Here is a 9,773-nt window from a genome sequence, read left to right on the forward strand (position 1 = left end):
ACCACGCTAGTCTTCTGTCTCGACATTCTTTGAGCTCACTGGGAGACCCTCCCAGTCAGTACCACTAAAGCCTCAAACTTGCCACAAAAGGCCTCTTCTCTCCCAAGGGCTCGCCCACGTCCCGCAGCACCCCTCCCTGCAGCGGGTCGCTAAGCATGCCCCGGCCCTGCCCTGCGCCTGGACGGCCAATCCGTGTGCGTCACAATGGCGTCCTGGTGGCCCCGCCCCCGGACGCCCGTCTCGGAGACCCCGCCCCCGTGTTGTCCTTCCGGCTCGCTTTTAGACGTAGGATTGCGCCGTCTTCCGGGGGAAGAAGGTGGGGTTTGACAATAATCCGGAAGCGGGGCGGGGGCGCGGGCTTGTGGGCTGTTGTTCCCGGCTGCTCGGGCACATGACCGACAGGGGGCAGGGCACACCGAGAACCGAAGGGCTCGTGAAGGTACCGCGTGTGCCAAGGGCGGCGGGAGTTGTTTGACTCCCGCCCACAGCGCTTCTGACCACGCCCCTCCGTAGTCCGCCCCAGGGATTTTCTTGGCGATGGTAAACAAGCCTCCCTTGAGTTAACTAGAACTTCACAGTCCCCGGCGTTTCGTTCTGGCAACCCACTCCATTACTCTTGCCTGGCAAATCCCATGGGCGGAGGAGCCTGGTAGGCTGCAGTCAATGGGGTCTCGAAGAGTGGGACATGACTGACTTCACTTTCACTTTTCATTTTCATGCATTGGAGAAGGAAATGGCAACCCACTCCAGTATTCTTGCCTGGAGAATCCCAGGGACGGGGGAGCCTGGTGGGCTTCCATCTATGGGGTCGCACAGAGTCGGACACGACTGAAGCGACTTAGCAGCAGCAGCAGCAGGGTGTTCAGGGAACAAGGACGGCCGAGGTGTGGGATGTGAAGAAGAGCGGGAACAGGGAGACTCGGAGCCTTAAGCGAAGGGTGGGGCGGGCGGCCTGTTCGAGACCTGCACACTCGGAACAGACTGGGACCTGGAACCCCTGGGGTTAGAGACTGTGGAGTATCCTTGGTTCCAATGGAGGAGTCGCCAGCCCATCTAGGGAGACGGAGTCAAGGGGGCCAGAAATGGGTCGTGTTTGGGGAGAATACCTTTTTTAGGGTAGAGATTTAGGGGAGTCGTTGAGTGGTCCAAATCCTAGGACCCAAGGGTACGAGAGGTCTGCGCTAGCCTGTAGGGATCAGGTGTGTAGACGTGGTTGGGAAAAAGCTCTTGTTACTTTATTTTATATCTTGCTGCTGCTGCTAAGTCGCTTCAGTCATGTCCGACTCTGTGCGACCCCATAGTCGGAAGCCCACCAGGCTCCCCCGTCCCTGGGATTCTCCAGGCAAGAACACTGGAGTGGGTTGCCATTTCCTTCTCCAATGCATGAGAGTGAAAAGTGAAAGTGAAGTCATTCAGTCGTGTCCGACTCCTAGCGACCCCATGGACTGCAGGCTTTGCTACTCAACTTTTCTCCTACCCATTTCCTGTTCCCTGAGGAAATAATTTCAAACTTTTGAATTTTCTTCCCCATTAGTTTTATTCCTTTTGTATCTGCATCTCTTTGTGTATTTCGTTCATCAGCTTCGCTAAATTTGAATACTTAAGTCTGAAATATTTCCTGATTGATCTCCTTTGCCTCCTGGTCACACTTTTCTGCAGCATGTGTATAGGCAGCTGTTTGCTTTTCTTTCTTTTTCTAGACGTATCCTTGACTATATTTTGCACTGGTTCCATTTTTGACGGCTCATCTTGGAGTGAGTTTGAATTCAGCAGATTGTGGGAGTGGGTCCAAGGCTCTCATACTTTTCTTTATTATCAAGATTTGCGTGTAGTTTATTTTTTTCCCCACTTTAAAAATATGACATGTAAGAGATCTTTTGTAAAACATACCTCAACGGTATAAAGAATACTACTCAATCCAAATTTTAAGAAATAGAACTCAGCGTGGTTCTCTTTCTCATCAGATCTGAGCACTGGTCTTGGCGGTCATAAAGGTCATAAAGTAGTAGTAATGAGACTCTCCTCATAGTGCTTGGAGTCTGCTGTATGGCCTGTGGGCTTCTTTCAAACAAGGTTAAATTCTTTTAGAACTTGTTTCCTCCTCCCCCGTACAATGGCATAATCTCAGGCTTAAAAGTGAAATTGCCCAGTTATGCCCTACTCTTTGCTATCCCAAGGGGTGTAGCTTACCAGGTCCCTCCGTCCAAGGGATTTTCCAGGCAAGGGTACTGGAGTGGGTTGCCATTTTCTTCTCCAGGGGATCTTCCTAACCCAGGGATGGAACCTGGCTCTCCTTTGTTGCAGTCAGGCAGATGCTTTACTGTCTGGGCCACCAGGGAAGCCCAACAGTAGGTGAAGCTTTGTTGTTCAGTTGCTCAGTCGTGTTGTTCTCTTTGTGATCCCATGGACTGCAGCATTCCAGCCTTCTCTGTCCATTGCCATCTCCCATCTCATTTCCATTGAGTTGGTGATGCCATCCAACCATCTCATCTACTGCTGTCCCCTTCTCCTCCTGCCTTCTATCTTTCACAGTATCAGAATGTTTTCTAACAAGTCAGCTCTTCCCATTAGGTGGCCAAAGTACTGGAGCTTCAGTTTCAGCATCAGTCCTTTTAATGAACATTTAGGATTGATTTCCTTTAGGATTGACTGGTTGGATCTCCTTGCAGTCCAAGGGACTCGAAAGAGTCTTCTCCAACACCACAGTTCAAAAGCACCAATTCTTTGGCGCTTAGCCTTCTTTATAGTCCAACTCTCACATCCAGACGTGTCTACTGGAAAAACCGTAGCTTTGATTACATAGAGCTTTGTTGGCAAAGTAATGTCTCTGCTTTTTAATATGCTCTCTAGATTTGCCGTAGCTTTTATTCCAAGGAGCAAGCGTCTTAATTTTGTGGCTGCAGTTACCATCTGCAGTGATTTTTTTAGCCCAAGAAAATAAAGTCTCTCCCTGTTTCCATTGTTTCCCCATCTATTTGCCATGAAGTGATGGGACCAGATGCCATTATCTTAGTTTTCTGACTGTTGAGTTTTAAGCCAGCTTTTTCACTCTCTTTCACTTTCATCAAGAGACTCTTCGTTCCTCTTAGCTTTCTGCCATAAGGGTGGTGTCATCTGCATAATTATTGCTATTTCTCCCCGCAATCTAGATTCCAGCTTGTTGATACAGTGATTGCTGATTAATATTTCTGTATTTGGGAGAGATTTCTCATAAGTTCTCTTGCCTCTTGATTGAGAGTGATCCTTTAGTCTAAAATATGTTACCAGTAAAAATGTATTTGTCCGTTATTGTGGATATACAGAGGATCTTCTATAGGAAGAGGAGAACTAAGAGATAGTAGATTCTTTTGTTTTGTTTGCTAATGTTGGTACCTAGCATATCAGTAAGCAGTAGAAGATGCCTGGATGTAAAAAAGAAAGAACGAGAACGCCACATTTATCTTAAGACACTTCATGTGATCCCAGTCTTCCCAGCTCCCCCATCACTATCTTGAATTTTATGTTTGTCAATTGCTTGCTTTTCTTTATAATTTGACTAAAATTGTATCCCATAGAAAAATGTATTTAATAGTTTTGCATGTCTTTGGATTCTATATCTGTTGTTTCCATACTCCATTTCTTCTATGCCTTTCTTCGGTTAATCGGCCTTGTCTGTTGTCTTCACAGTATTATGAAGACCAAGCATAAAGCTATAGTATTTTTTGCTGTTTTATAGCGTTCCATTTAGTAAGTGGGCAACAACTTATTTCCCCACTATTCTGTTAAAGGAGTTATAGATTGTTTTCAGTTTTCTGTATTATAAACAGTGATGCTTTGAATTAGTACCTATTTTCTGGTCTGGGGCAATGTTTCCTCCTCTTCCATTTTCTGAGAGAGATTGTTTAAACTTGGTTTTAATTCTTCTCTAAATATCTGATATAGCTTTTCCAGTGAAACCATCTGGTCTGGAGATTTGGGGGAAAGTTTTAAAATTATGAATTCAATTTTTTGATAGTTATAGAACTGTTCAAATTATTTCATACTAGAGGAGCTGTGATAGTAACTTTTTGAGGAATTTGATCTAAGTTGACAAATTTACGTGAGTAGAGTTCTTTATAGTGTTCTCATAAAACAACCTTTGAGGTTATTTTGCCAAAATTGAAATATTTTCAGTCATTATTTCTTCGAATACTTTCCAGTCTCACATTCTTTCTCTTTCCCTTCTGAGACTCCCATGATGTGATCATTAGATCTTTTGTTATATTCCCACAGGTTCTGGAGGCATTTTTAATTTTTTGATGCTCTGTTTTCATTCCTTCAGATTGGATAACTTATAGTATTCTTTATTCAAGTTTTCTGACTTTCCCCCATCTACTGGGTCCATTCTGCTTTTGAGCCCATCTAGTGAGTTTTTAATTTTGGTAGTTATATTTTTCAGTTCTAGAATTTCTCCCTGGTTCTTTAAATCTTCTGTTTCTTTGCTAAGTTGTACTTTTCCACTTACTTAAAACATGTTCATAATTGCTCACTGAAGCATTTTTGTGATGGCTGCTCTAAATTCCTTGTCAGATATTCCAAATATTGGTGTTTCTGTCTTTTAGTTTTTGGTTTTTTTTTTTTTTGCCACACCATGGGGCTTTTGGGATCTTAGTTCCCTGAGCAGGAATCAGACCAGAGCCCTTGGCAGTGAAACTGTGGAGTCCTAAGCATTGGACCACCAGGGAATTTCTTCTGGTTTTCTTTTCTCATTTAAGTGGGAATTTTCCTGGTATTGGTATGATGATTATTTTTTTTTAATCCTGGATATTTTTATCATTTTCTTGAGACTGTGGCTCTTACCCAAATCTCTTTTTAGCAGGTTTTCTCTGACACCATACTGGCTAAGGAAAGGGAGATGCTACCTCATTACTGCCAGGTAGGGTGGAAGTCTAGGTTGCCCACTAGGCTTCTTTTGACTAACTGGGGCTGGGGATTGGGAGAGGTACCTCATTCTAGTGGACTGGGTTGGCTGTCCGGTTCCCTACCGGACCTTCAGTGACAGTGGCTTGGCTGCAAGAATGAGATGTATGTGTTGCAGCCTGGTGAGGGGAAGTCTGAGCTTCCTGTTAGGCCTTGACTGATATGGGTGGCGGGGGTGGCACACTTATTTTCTGTGGAGCTTGGCTGAAGTAGGGTGGTTATTGCCTGCAAGTTTTGTCTTTCAAGGCTACCCCTTTCTTTATCCTTTGGCTCAGAAGAGCAAGCTTCTCTTAGTACCCACTGACATTTTCAGATGGCTGGCTTCTCAGACACCCAATGTAGAATATATGAGGCAAAAAGAAAACTCAGGAACCCTATGTCATGTCATTTCTTGAGTCCCAAGATAATTTCCTGGTCTAGTTTCTCTTCACCTTTCAGTTTTGTTAAGTTTATCTCTATAATTTCAGTATGTTTAGCCATATTTAATGGGAGGAATATGAAGATATCTTCTTTATCTTATCCTGAACTGGAAGTTTTGCCTTTATTTTTGAAAGGTATTTTTGCTCTCTTTGAAATTATTTGACAATTTTTTCTTTTAGGACTTTAAAGATGTCATTCCACAGTGTTCTCTTTTGTATTGTCTCCTGTGAGAAATCTGATGTTATCCTTTGTATGTTCTTTACTTAACATGTCTTTCTGGCTGATTTAAGACTAAATACACTTGATCTGAGCCAAAAGGCTGAGAAATGATTAAGATTTTTTAAAAAATCCCTTATTTTGAGCAATTTGATTCTGATGTTATTTGGTGTCATTTCCTTTATGTTTCTTTAGTTTAGGATTCATTGAGTTTCTTGGAACCTTATAGTGTTTTTTTAAGTGTGGAAAGTTTTAGGCCATCATTTTGTTACTGAACAAAGTTTGTGTGTCTTATGGACAGTGAGGCCAAACAAACCAAAATGGTGGCGTTTGGAGTAGAGAGGGTTTATTGCAGGGCAAAGCAAAGAGAACTTGTCGCTCATGCTCAAAATCCCCTTCCTCCATTGTTTTGGTGGAGAAGTTTTGCTTAAATTTGTTTATTTTTATTTATTAAAATTTTTCGCTGCTCTGGGTGTCTGTTGCTGCTCAGGCTTTCTCTAGTTGTGGTGAGCGGTGGCTGCTCTTCGTTGTGTGGGCTTCTTACTGTAGTGGCCTCTCTTGTGGAGCACAGGCTGTAGTTGCGTGTGCTTCAGTAGTTGTGGTGTGTGGGCTCAGTAGTTGTGGCTTGAGGGCTCTAGTGCTCTGGTTCAGTAGTTGCAGTACACAGGCTTAGTTGCTCCATGGCATGCTGCTTCCCAGACTGGGGGTCGAACCCATGTCCCCTCATTGGCAGGTGGATTCTTAACCATTAGAGCACCAGGGAAGCCTGAGAAGTTTTTATAAGCTAAATTTGAGATGAAGGCTTCGGGTGTATGACTTCCTTTTGATAGGTTGATGGTGAGCTAGTGTAACCAAAATTCAGCCCCTGTACACTGGTACAAAATTGCATCTTGGAGGTGGAGTTTTGGGTGAAGTATGAATAGCTATAGGGTTCCCAGGTGGCCCTAGTGGTAAAGAATCCACCTGCCAATGCAGGAGCCACAGGAGATGCAGTTTCAGTCCCTGGGTTAAGAAGATCCCCTGGAGGAGGGCATGGCAACCCACTCCAGTATTCTTGTTTGAAAAATCCCATGTACAGAGGAGCCTGGCAGGCTGTAGTCCAGTGGATCACAAAAAGTTAGATATGACTGAGCACACATACATGCAGCCATGAATAACTATGTTGTTTTGCCAGGCAAAGGGGGCCACAGTAGGCAAATGCCCTTCAAACTATGTCCCAACCTAGAGGAGGTAGTGAGGAGTTTTTATACTAATGATCAGCGTGTGGACATTCTTCTGACTGTTTATTGGTGAGGTAAGTAGAAGTCAGCAACATCAATCTTCTGGTTCCAACCAGTCTGGGATCTGCATGCTTGAGTTCAGCATATGGACTCAAACTCAAAAACCCGGCCAAAACCCTGCTTGGGACTCGAACCCATGCAGAACCCATAGTCTTCCAACTGAGATCACAAACTTGGTTTCAGGTCATAATGAAGCTACGGTTCTTGATGTCTCATCACAGAAAAAATTCAGTGAGAGACATAGTGATAGGTAAGAAGTGGATTTATTCAGAGAAACACACTCCACAGAGTGTGGGTCATTGCAGAGGGTGAGTGCAGTGGCCTTGAAATGTGTGGTTAGCTTTTATGGCCTGGGTAATTTCATAAGCTAGTGAGTGGGAGGATTGTTCCAACTATTTTTGGGACGGGGTGAAGATTTCCAGGAATTGGGCCGCTGCCCAGTTTTTGGTCTTTTGACAGCTGACCTTGGAACTGTCATGGTACCTCTGGGTGTGTCTTTAGCTTGCTGATTGAGGATCATGGTCTAGTCATCCAAGTTGACTTGTCTGCCATCTTGAACTCATTTGATTCTAATCAGTTTATGTTGTATCCTCTAGGCTATGTCATTCTTTCCAAGGTTGTGCCCTGCCCCCTTCCCTTCTGTTTCACAGCTACTGAGCCCACTTGCTGCCAACTGCTAAAGCCCATGTGCCTAGAGCCTGAGCTCTGCAACAAGAGAAGCCACCGCGCACTGCAACTAGAGAATAGCCCCCACTTGCTGCAACTACAGAAAGCCCATATGCAGCAACGAAGACCCACCACAGCCAAAAAACAAATAAATGAGTAAGTTAAAAAAAAAGCAATTTAATGAAGCATCAGTAGGCTCGTAGAAGACATATTCTCTTTTTAGGTTTAAGACACTTCTTAATACATGAATGGAGATTGGGATTATCTACCAGGAGTAGAGCCAATACTAGGTAGATCTGTAGCCAGACATGACTAAATAAGTGGTTTTTGACAGATTTATCCCTTAGACCATTTGGCCTTTGTAGACATTTTGATTGTCATGACTAGGGGCAGTACTACTGGTATTCAGTGGACGGAGGACAAGAATCCTGCTAAATGTACATTTTGTAGGATAGTTACCAAACCAAAAAAATTATCTGGTCCCAAATGTCAATTATGCTGCTGTTGAGAAGCTTAAATCCTGTGTTACCTGAAAACGGGATTTGCCTCTTGAGGGGTGTCGAGCCAAAAGACACATCCAAGCCAAAGATCAGGAGAAGGAGGGATTTATTACTTGCAGCAGGTGTGGAGAACACAGGGAACCTTTTTCAAAGCAGTGTCTCCCTGAACAGCAAAATTGGGGAAGTTTTAAGCTAAGGATACATGAATATTCATGAAGCGATTTGAACAAGTGAATTCAGCATAGAATAGGGGCAGAGGTTGATAGAGTCCAAACTTTGAAGTTGTGAGGGTTAGAAAAGGTCAATATCATCATTCCTTTGGTTCCAGTTGATTTAGAGGTTGAGACCTTGAGGAGGGGTTAAATTATGCAAAACAGTTAAAGAAAGTGCCTCAGGCTAATCTTTATCATTGAAAGAGAACTGGGAGTCTTTACAACTGACTTCCCTGGGTGGCTCAAACAGTGTGTAGTCTCCCTGCAATGCAGGAGACCTGGGTTTGATCTCTGTGTCAGGAAGGTCCCTTGGAGAAGGAAATGGCAACCCACTCCAATATTCTTGCCTGAAGAATCCCCATGGACAGAGGAGTCTGGCAGGCTAGTCTATGGGGTCACAAAGAGTCGGACTGAGTGACTAAGAATTTCACTTTACAACTGATTTACTGTCTTTGCTATTGTTATTTCTCTGGCCTGATAACAGTTTGTTCTTTTGTTCCCTTAGGATTATTATTACTGAGACCTGATGAAGGGCAAGCATTGTGACCAGGCTTAGATTCCAAAATGGCTTCGGCCAAAAAACTGCTTGTCTTATGTTAATAAAGTCCTGCCTAGTTCTCTTTCTCCTGAGACTCCCTACCCAATTTGCTTACAACTGGACTAAAAAAAGATCTTGAAATAAAGAGAAGAGTAATTGCTGGCAAGACTTAAGAGAGAGTCAAAGTAGTTCTGGGCTTCCCTGGTGGCTCAGTCGGTAAAGAATCCGCCTGCCATGCGGGAGTCCTGGGTTCAGTCCCTGGGTTGGGAAGATCCCCTGGAGAAGGGAATGGCTACCCACTCTAGTATTCTGGCCTGGAGAATTCCATGGACTGTATAGTCTGTGGGGGTCGCAAATAGTGGGACATGACTGAGTGACTTTCACTCCCTAGATCAGATCAGATCAGGTCAGTCACTCAGTTGTGTCCGACTCTTTGCGACCCCACGAATCGCAGCACGTCAGGCCTCCCTGTCCATCACCAACTCCCGGAGTTCACTCAGACTCACGTCCAACGAGTCAGTGATGCCATCCAGCCATCTCATCCTCTGTCGTCCCCTTCTCCTCCTGCCCCCAATCAGGGGGGATGCTGCCCTCCCAGCATCAGAGTCTTTTCCAATGAGTCAACTCTTCACATGAGGTGGCCAAAGTACTGGAGTTTCAGCTTTAGCATCATTCCCTCCAAAGAAATCCCAGGGCTGATCTCCTTCAGAATGGACTGGTTGGATCTCCTTGCAGTCCAATGGACTCTCAAGAGTCTTCTCCAACACCACAGTTCAAAACCATCAATTCTTCGGCGCTCAGCCTTCTTCACAGTCCAACTCTCACATCCATACATGACCACTGGAAAAACCATAGCCTTGACTAGACGGACCTTTGTTGGCAAAGTAATGTCTCTGCTTTTGAATATGCTATCTAGGTTGGTCTTAACTTTCCTTCCAAGGAGTAAGCGTCTTTTAATTTCATGGCTGCAGTCACCATCTGTAGTGATTTTGGAGCCCAGAAA

At 44.3% G+C, this 9,773-nt stretch overlaps 1 long non-coding RNA gene across 1 annotated transcript; it reads left to right on the forward strand.

Moving 5' to 3' along the window:
- The first annotated feature begins 353 nt into the window (after window positions 1–353).
- Window positions 354–7,543, forward strand: LOC113885539. Its single transcript, XR_003509246.1, has 3 exons — window positions 354–540; window positions 6,749–6,868; window positions 7,505–7,543. It is a non-coding gene; the product is annotated as an uncharacterized LOC113885539 (long non-coding RNA).
- Window positions 7,544–9,773: the final 2,230 nt, after the last annotated feature.

The sequence above is a fragment of the Bos indicus x Bos taurus genome, chromosome 28, assembly GCF_003369695.1.
Source record: "Bos indicus x Bos taurus breed Angus x Brahman F1 hybrid chromosome 28, Bos_hybrid_MaternalHap_v2.0, whole genome shotgun sequence".
Classification (NCBI taxonomy): Eukaryota; Metazoa; Chordata; class Mammalia; order Artiodactyla; family Bovidae; genus Bos; species Bos indicus x Bos taurus.